Here is a 9,588-nt window from a genome sequence, read left to right as displayed (position 1 = left end):
ATATGGGACGGACGTTAGGAAGGCACCATATAGCACAATGCCATGCCGCACGGCACAATACGGCACAGCATGATGCTATACTAACTGTGCCGGCAAGCGTACCCTAACGGCGCAAGTGACAATTAAGTCTAACGGTTGTATGGATGCTGAATACTGGTTTAAACCAGATATTCAAACTATTAGGATATTAAGAAAAAGCAAGCTGGATATGGGACTGAAAATGGTACAAAGGCACCATACAGCACTGCATAGTTTTAGAGACGCATTATATTATGAAATGCAAACTATTAGGATTTGAAATGAAAGCAAGCTGGAAATGGGCTGACAACTTCAGCAAGGCACAATACAGCCATCAGAACATGTTATACCCAGCAATACAAACTATTACGATATGAAAGGAAGATAGTTATGTAAAACGAATACTAAAGATATTTACCTGTGCACTGAAGCCAACAAACATCTAGTCCGGCAGCTTCGGAAACACAATAGTTTGCAGCACTGGATCCTGATGCTCGCTTTTAATGTCACCCACAGAGCTGTCCTTCGTGTTTGAAGACATTTGCTTCCTCTTGCAAATTTGCTAATGGATGAAGCACACCATTTTCTTTCAGGTACCCAAAAACCTCAACATTCAAAAGAGTAGCTGCCCTAGTGAGAAGTGGAAACAATACTAGTAAGTAAAGTCTGTAAACAATATAAAACGGACCATTTCAAATGCAAAACACCCTACAGGAAGTCAACAAATCACATGATGCCATAATGGAAGGCACCTTATAGAACTGGATATACTTAAAACTTGGACCATTAAGGTGCCTTGAAAAGCAAGTTTGAGGAACTTTGTATTAGGATATTAGGAAAAAGCAAGCTGCATATGGGAGAGAGAAAACTTTAGGTAGACACCATACAGAACAATGCCACGACATACGGCACAACACCACATAGTTTTAGAAACGCATTACATTCGGAAATAGAACAGTTAGGATATTAAGAGCAAGCTGAATATTAGACTCAAAATGTTACGAAAGCACCATACAGCACACTGTCACACCATACAACACAATACCACAGTTTTAGAGACACAATACATTCTGAAATTGAAATGGTTAGGATATTAAGAGCAAGTTGGATATTTGACTCAATGTTGGGGGGGAAAAAACCCATGCAGCACAATGTCACACCAAAAGGCACAACATAGTTTTAAGACGCAATACATTCTGAAAAGCAAACGGTTAGGATATTAAGAGCAACCTGGATATTTGACTCAATGTTAGGAAAGCATCATACGGCACAACACCACATAGTTTTAGAAACACATTACATTATGAAAAGCAGTTAGGATGTTAGGAGCAAGCTGGATATTTGACTCAAAATGTTAGGAAAAAACCATACAACAATACCACAGTTTTAGAAACACAATACATTTTGAAATATAAACTGTTAGGATATTAAGAGCAAGCTGGATAATTGACTTCAAATGTTAGGAAAGTACCATACAGCACAATGTCATACCATACGGCACTCCGCCAGTTTTTAAGACGCATTATATAAACGGTTAGGATATTAAGAGCACCCTGGATATTTGACTCAAAGTTATGAAAGCACCATATAGCACAATGTTACATAGTTTTAGAGACTCATTACATTCTGAAAAGCAAACTGTTAGGATGATAGGAGCACGCTGGATATTTGACTCAAAATGTTAGGAAAAACCCATACAGCACAATGTTACATCAAAAGGCACAATGCAACATAGTTTTAAAGATGCAATACATTCTGAAAAGCAAACTGTTAGGATATTAAGAGCAAGCTGGATATTTAACTCAAAATGTTAAGCAAGCACCATACAGCACAATGTTACATAGTTTTAGAGACCAATTACATTCTGAAAAGCAAACAGTTGGGATATAAAGTAAGAGCAACCTGGATATTTGATTCAAAATGTTAGGAAAATAACACAGTACAATGTCACACCATAAGGCACCACACAACATAGTTTTAAAGATGCAATACATTCTGAAAAGCAAACTGTTAGGATATTAAGAGCAACCTGGATATTTGACTCAAAATGTTAGGAAAGCACAATACAGCACAATGTTACATAGTTTTAGAGACCCATTACATTCTGAAAAGCAAACAGTTGGGATATTAAGTAAGAGCAACCTGGATATTTGACTCAAAAGGTTAGGAAAGTATAATGTTACATAGTTTTAGAGACCCATTACATTCTGAAAAGCAAACAGTTGGGATATAAAGTAAGAGCAACTTGGATATTTGACTCAAAGGGTTAGGAAAGCACAATACAGCACAATGTTACATAGTTTTAGAGACCCATTACATTCTGAAAAGCAAACAGTTGGGATATAAAGTAAGAGCAACCTGGATATTTGATTGAAAATGTTAGGAAAGCACAATACAGCACAATGTTACATAGTTTTAGAGACCCATTACATTCTGAAAAGCAAACTGTTAGGATATTAAGAGCAACCTGGATATTTGACTCAAAATGTTAGGAAAGCACCATACAGCACAATGTTACATAGTTTTATAGACCCATTACATTCTGAAAAGCAAACAGTTGGGATATAAAGTAAGAGCAACCTGGATATTTTAATCAAAATGTTAGGAAAAAACCATACAGTACAATGTCACACCATAAGGCACTACACAACATTGTTTTAAAGATGCAATACATTCTGAAAAGCAAACTGTTAGGATATTAAGTAAGAGCAACCTGGATATTTGACTCAAAAGGTTAGGAAAGTATAATGTTACATAGTTTTAGAGACCCATTACATTCTGAAAAGCAAACAGTTGGGATATAAAGTAAGAGCAACTTGGATATTTGACTCAAAGGGTTAGGAAAGCACAATACAGCACAATGTTACATAGTTTTAGAGACCCATTACATTCTGAAAAGCAAACAGTTGGGATATAAAGTAAGAGCAACCTGGATATTTGATTGAAAATGTTAGGAAAGCACAATACAGCACAATGTTACATAGTTTTAGAGACCCATTACATTCTGAAAAGCAAACTGTTAGGATATTAAGTAAGAGCAACTTGGATATTTGACTCAAAAGGTTAGGAAAGCACAATACAGCATAATGTTACATAGTTTTAGAGACCCATTACATTCTGAAAAGCAAACAGTTGGGATATAAAGTAAGAGCAACCTGGATATTTGATTCAAAATGTTAGGAAAAAACCATACAGTACAATGTCACACCATAAGGCACTACACAACATAGTTTTAAAGATGCAATACATTCTGAAAAGCAAACTGTTAGGATATTAAGAGCAACCTGGATATTTGACTCAAAGGGTTAGGAAAGCACAATACAGCACAATGTTACATAGTTTTAGAGACCCATTACATTCTGAAAAGCAAACAGTTGGGATATAAAGTAAGAGCAACTTGGATATTTGACTCAAAGGGTTAGGAAAGCACAATACAGCACAATGTTACATAGTTTTAGAGACCCATTACATTCTGAAAAGCAAACAGTTGGGATATAAAGTAAGAGCAACTTGGATATTTGACTCAAAGGGTTAGGAAAGCACAATACAGCACAATGTTACATAGTTTTAGAGACCCATTACATTCTGAAAAGCAAACAGTTGGGATGCTAGGAGCAAGCTGGATAGTTGACTCAAAATGTTAGGGAAAAAACCATACAGCATAATGTCACACCATACAACACAATACCACATAGTTTTAGAAACACAACACATTCTGAAATTGAAACGGTTAGGATATTAAGTAAGAAAAACCTGGATATTTGACTTAAAATGTTAGGGAAAAAAACCATACAGCACAATGTTACACCATAATACACAACATAGTTTTTGAAACACATTACATTCTGAAATAGAAACGGTTAGGATATTAAGAGCAAGCTGGATATTCGACTCAAAATGTTTGGAAAGCACCATACGGCACAACGCCACATAGTTAGAGACGCATTACAATCTGAAATGGAAACGATTAGGATTTTAAAGGAAAGCCAGCTGCAAATGGGGCTGACAATGTCAGGAAGGCACCATATAGCACAATGTCATGCCGCACGGTACCATACGGCACAACATGATGCTATACTAACTGTGCCGGCAAGCGTACCCTACCGGCGCAAGTGACAATTAAGTCTAACGGTTGTATGGATGCTGAATACTGGTTTAAACCAGATATTCAAACAATTAGGATATTAAGAAAAAGCAAGCTGGATATGGGACGGACGTTAGGAAGGCACCATATAGCACAATGCCATGCCGCACGGCACAATACGGCACAGCATGATGCTATACTAACTGTGCCGGCAAGCGTACCCTAACGGCGCAAGTGACAATTAAGTCTAACGGTTGTATGGATGCTGAATACTGGTTTAAACCAGATATTCAAACTATTAGGATATTAAGAAAAAGCAAGCTGGATATGGGACTGAAAATGGTACAAAGGCACCATACAGCACTGCATAGTTTAAGAGACGCATTATATTATGAAATGCAAACTATTAGGATTTGAAATGAAAGCAAGCTGGAAATGGGCTGACAACTTCAGCAAGGCACAATACAGCCATCAGAACATGTTATACCCAGCAATACAAACTATTACGATATGAAAGGAAGATAGTTATGTAAAACGAATACTAAAGATATTTACCTGTGCACTGAAGCCAACAAACATCTAGTCCGGCAGCTTCGGAAACACAATAGTTTGCAGCACTGGATCCTGATGCTCGCTTTTAATGTCACCCACAGAGCTGTCCTTCGTGTTTGAAGACATTTGCTTCCTCTTGCAAATTTGCTAATGGATGAAGCACACCATTTTCTTTCAGGTACCCAAAAACCTCAACATTCAAAAGAGTAGCTGCCCTAGTGAGAAGTGGAAACAATACTAGTAAGTAAAGTCTGTAAACAATATAAAACGGACCATTTCAAATGCAAAACACCCTACAGGAAGTCAACAAATCACATGATGCCATAATGGAAGGCACCTTATAGAACTGGATATACTTAAAACTTGGACCATTAAGGTGCCTTGAAAAGCAAGTTTGAGGAACTTTGTATTAGGATATTAGGAAAAAGCAAGCTGCATATGGGAGAGAGAAAACTTTAGGTAGACACCATACAGAACAATGCCACGACATACGGCACAACACCACATAGTTTTAGAAACGCATTACATTCGGAAATAGAACAGTTAGGATATTAAGAGCAAGCTGAATATTAGACTCAAAATGTTACGAAAGCACCATACAGCACACTGTCACACCATACAACACAATACCACAGTTTTAGAGACACAATACATTCTGAAATTGAAATGGTTAGGATATTAAGAGCAAGTTGGATATTTGACTCAATGTTGGGGGGGAAAAAACCCATGCAGCACAATGTCACACCAAAAGGCACAACATAGTTTTAAGACGCAATACATTCTGAAAAGCAAACGGTTAGGATATTAAGAGCAACCTGGATATTTGACTCAATGTTAGGAAAGCATCATACGGCACAACACCACATAGTTTTAGAAACACATTACATTATGAAAAGCAGTTAGGATGTTAGGAGCAAGCTGGATATTTGACTCAAAATGTTAGGAAAAAACCATACAACAATACCACAGTTTTAGAAACACAATACATTTTGAAATATAAACTGTTAGGATATTAAGAGCAAGCTGGATAATTGACTTCAAATGTTAGGAAAGTACCATACAGCACAATGTCATACCATACGGCACTCCGCCAGTTTTTAAGACGCATTATATAAACGGTTAGGATATTAAGAGCACCCTGGATATTTGACTCAAAGTTATGAAAGCACCATATAGCACAATGTTACATAGTTTTAGAGACTCATTACATTCTGAAAAGCAAACTGTTAGGATGATAGGAGCACGCTGGATATTTGACTCAAAATGTTAGGAAAAACCCATACAGCACAATGTTACATCAAAAGGCACAATGCAACATAGTTTTAAAGATGCAATACATTCTGAAAAGCAAACTGTTAGGATATTAAGAGCAAGCTGGATATTTAACTCAAAATGTTAAGCAAGCACCATACAGCACAATGTTACATAGTTTTAGAGACCAATTACATTCTGAAAAGCAAACAGTTGGGATATAAAGTAAGAGCAACCTGGATATTTGATTCAAAATGTTAGGAAAATAACACAGTACAATGTCACACCATAAGGCACCACACAACATAGTTTTAAAGATGCAATACATTCTGAAAAGCAAACTGTTAGGATATTAAGAGCAACCTGGATATTTGACTCAAAATGTTAGGAAAGCACAATACAGCACAATGTTACATAGTTTTAGAGACCCATTACATTCTGAAAAGCAAACAGTTGGGATATTAAGTAAGAGCAACCTGGATATTTGACTCAAAAGGTTAGGAAAGTATAATGTTACATAGTTTTAGAGACCCATTACATTCTGAAAAGCAAACAGTTGGGATATAAAGTAAGAGCAACTTGGATATTTGACTCAAAGGGTTAGGAAAGCACAATACAGCACAATGTTACATAGTTTTAGAGACCCATTACATTCTGAAAAGCAAACAGTTGGGATATAAAGTAAGAGCAACCTGGATATTTGATTGAAAATGTTAGGAAAGCACAATACAGCACAATGTTACATAGTTTTAGAGACCCATTACATTCTGAAAAGCAAACTGTTAGGATATTAAGAGCAACCTGGATATTTGACTCAAAATGTTAGGAAAGCACCATACAGCACAATGTTACATAGTTTTATAGACCCATTACATTCTGAAAAGCAAACAGTTGGGATATAAAGTAAGAGCAACCTGGATATTTTAATCAAAATGTTAGGAAAAAACCATACAGTACAATGTCACACCATAAGGCACTACACAACATTGTTTTAAAGATGCAATACATTCTGAAAAGCAAACTGTTAGGATATTAAGTAAGAGCAACCTGGATATTTGACTCAAAAGGTTAGGAAAGTATAATGTTACATAGTTTTAGAGACCCATTACATTCTGAAAAGCAAACAGTTGGGATATAAAGTAAGAGCAACTTGGATATTTGACTCAAAGGGTTAGGAAAGCACAATACAGCACAATGTTACATAGTTTTAGAGACCCATTACATTCTGAAAAGCAAACAGTTGGGATATAAAGTAAGAGCAACCTGGATATTTGATTGAAAATGTTAGGAAAGCACAATACAGCACAATGTTACATAGTTTTAGAGACCCATTACATTCTGAAAAGCAAACTGTTAGGATATTAAGTAAGAGCAACTTGGATATTTGACTCAAAAGGTTAGGAAAGCACAATACAGCATAATGTTACATAGTTTTAGAGACCCATTACATTCTGAAAAGCAAACAGTTGGGATATAAAGTAAGAGCAACCTGGATATTTGATTCAAAATGTTAGGAAAAAACCATACAGTACAATGTCACACCATAAGGCACTACACAACATAGTTTTAAAGATGCAATACATTCTGAAAAGCAAACTGTTAGGATATTAAGAGCAACCTGGATATTTGACTCAAAGGGTTAGGAAAGCACAATACAGCACAATGTTACATAGTTTTAGAGACCCATTACATTCTGAAAAGCAAACAGTTGGGATATAAAGTAAGAGCAACTTGGATATTTGACTCAAAGGGTTAGGAAAGCACAATACAGCACAATGTTACATAGTTTTAGAGACCCATTACATTCTGAAAAGCAAACAGTTGGGATATAAAGTAAGAGCAACTTGGATATTTGACTCAAAGGGTTAGGAAAGCACAATACAGCACAATGTTACATAGTTTTAGAGACCCATTACATTCTGAAAAGCAAACAGTTGGGATGCTAGGAGCAAGCTGGATAGTTGACTCAAAATGTTAGGGAAAAAACCATACAGCATAATGTCACACCATACAACACAATACCACATAGTTTTAGAAACACAACACATTCTGAAATTGAAACGGTTAGGATATTAAGTAAGAAAAACCTGGATATTTGACTTAAAATGTTAGGGAAAAAAACCATACAGCACAATGTTACACCATAATACACAACATAGTTTTTGAAACACATTACATTCTGAAATAGAAACGGTTAGGATATTAAGAGCAAGCTGGATATTCGACTCAAAATGTTTGGAAAGCACCATACGGCACAACGCCACATAGTTAGAGACGCATTACAATCTGAAATGGAAACGATTAGGATTTTAAAGGAAAGCCAGCTGCAAATGGGGCTGACAATGTCAGGAAGGCACCATATAGCACAATGTCATGCCGCACGGTACCATACGGCACAACATGATGCTATACTAACTGTGCCGGCAAGCGTACCCTACCGGCGCAAGTGACAATTAAGTCTAACGGTTGTAGGGATGCTGAATACTGGTTTAACCCAGATATTCAAACAATTAGGATATTAAGAAAAAGCAAGCTGGATATGGGACGGACGTTAGGAAGGCACCATATAGCACAATGCCATGCCGCACGGCACAATACGGCACAGCATGATGCTATACTAACTGTGCCGGCAAGCGTACCCTAACGGCGCAAGTGACAATTAAGTCTAACGGTTGTATGGATGCTGAATACTGGTTTAAACCAGATATTCAAACTATTAGGATATTAAGAAAAAGCAAGCTGGATATGGGACTGAAAATGGTACAAAGGCACCATACAGCACTGCATAGTTTTAGAGACGCATTATATTATGAAATGCAAACTATTAGGATTTGAAATGAAAGCAAGCTGGAAATGGGCTGACAACTTCAGCAAGGCACAATACAGCCATCAGAACATGTTATACCCAGCAATACAAACTATTACGATATGAAAGGAAGATAGTTATGTAAAACGAATACAAAAGATATTTACCTGTGCACTGAAGCCAACAAACATCTAGTCCGGCAGCTTCGGAAACACAATAGTTTGCAGCACTGGATCCTGATGCTCGCTTTTAATGTCACCCACAGAGCTGTCCTTCGTGTTTGAAGACATTTGCTTCCTCTTGCAAATTTGCTAATGGATGAAGCACACCATTTTCTTTCAGATACCCAAAAACCTCAACATTCAAAAGAGTAGCTGCCCTAGTGAGAAGTGGAAACAATACTAGTAAGTAAAGTCTGTAAACAATATAAAACGGACCATTTCAAATGCAAAACACCCTACAGGAAGTCAACAAATCACATGATGCCATAATGGAAGGCACCTTATAGAACTGGATATACTTAAAACTTGGACCATTAAGGTGCCTTGAAAAGCAAGTTTGAGGAACTTTGTATTAGGATATTAGGAAAAAGCAAGTTGCATATGGGAGAGAGAAAACTTTAGGTAGACACCATACAGAACAATGCCACGACATACGGCACAACACCACATAGTTTTAGAAACGCATTACATTCGGAAATAGAACAGTTAGGATATTAAGAGCAAGCTGAATATTAGACTCAAAATGTTACGAAAGCACCATACAGCACACTGTCACACCATACAACACAATACCACAGTTTTAGAGACACAATACATTCTGAAATTGAAATGGTTAGGATATTAAGAGCAAGTTGGATATTTGACTCAATGTTGGG

General features: G+C 36.7%; 1 long non-coding RNA gene across 1 annotated transcript; it reads right to left on the bottom strand.

Annotated features, from left to right (window-relative positions):
• Positions 1-441: 441 nt before the first annotated feature.
• LOC134939229 (uncharacterized) lies at positions 442-9,086 on the bottom strand. The gene is made up of 3 exons (XR_010181389.1): positions 8,879-9,086; positions 4,658-4,869; positions 442-648 (listed from the first exon to the last, which is right to left on the bottom strand). It is a non-coding gene; the product is annotated as an uncharacterized LOC134939229 (long non-coding RNA).
• Positions 9,087-9,588: the final 502 nt, after the last annotated feature.

This window comes from Pseudophryne corroboree, chromosome 1, assembly GCF_028390025.1.
Source record: "Pseudophryne corroboree isolate aPseCor3 chromosome 1, aPseCor3.hap2, whole genome shotgun sequence".
In the NCBI taxonomy this organism is placed as follows: domain Eukaryota; kingdom Metazoa; phylum Chordata; class Amphibia; order Anura; family Myobatrachidae; genus Pseudophryne; species Pseudophryne corroboree.
The sequence above is the reverse complement of the archived record's forward strand: the minus strand, read 5'-3'. Positions and strand labels throughout refer to the sequence as shown.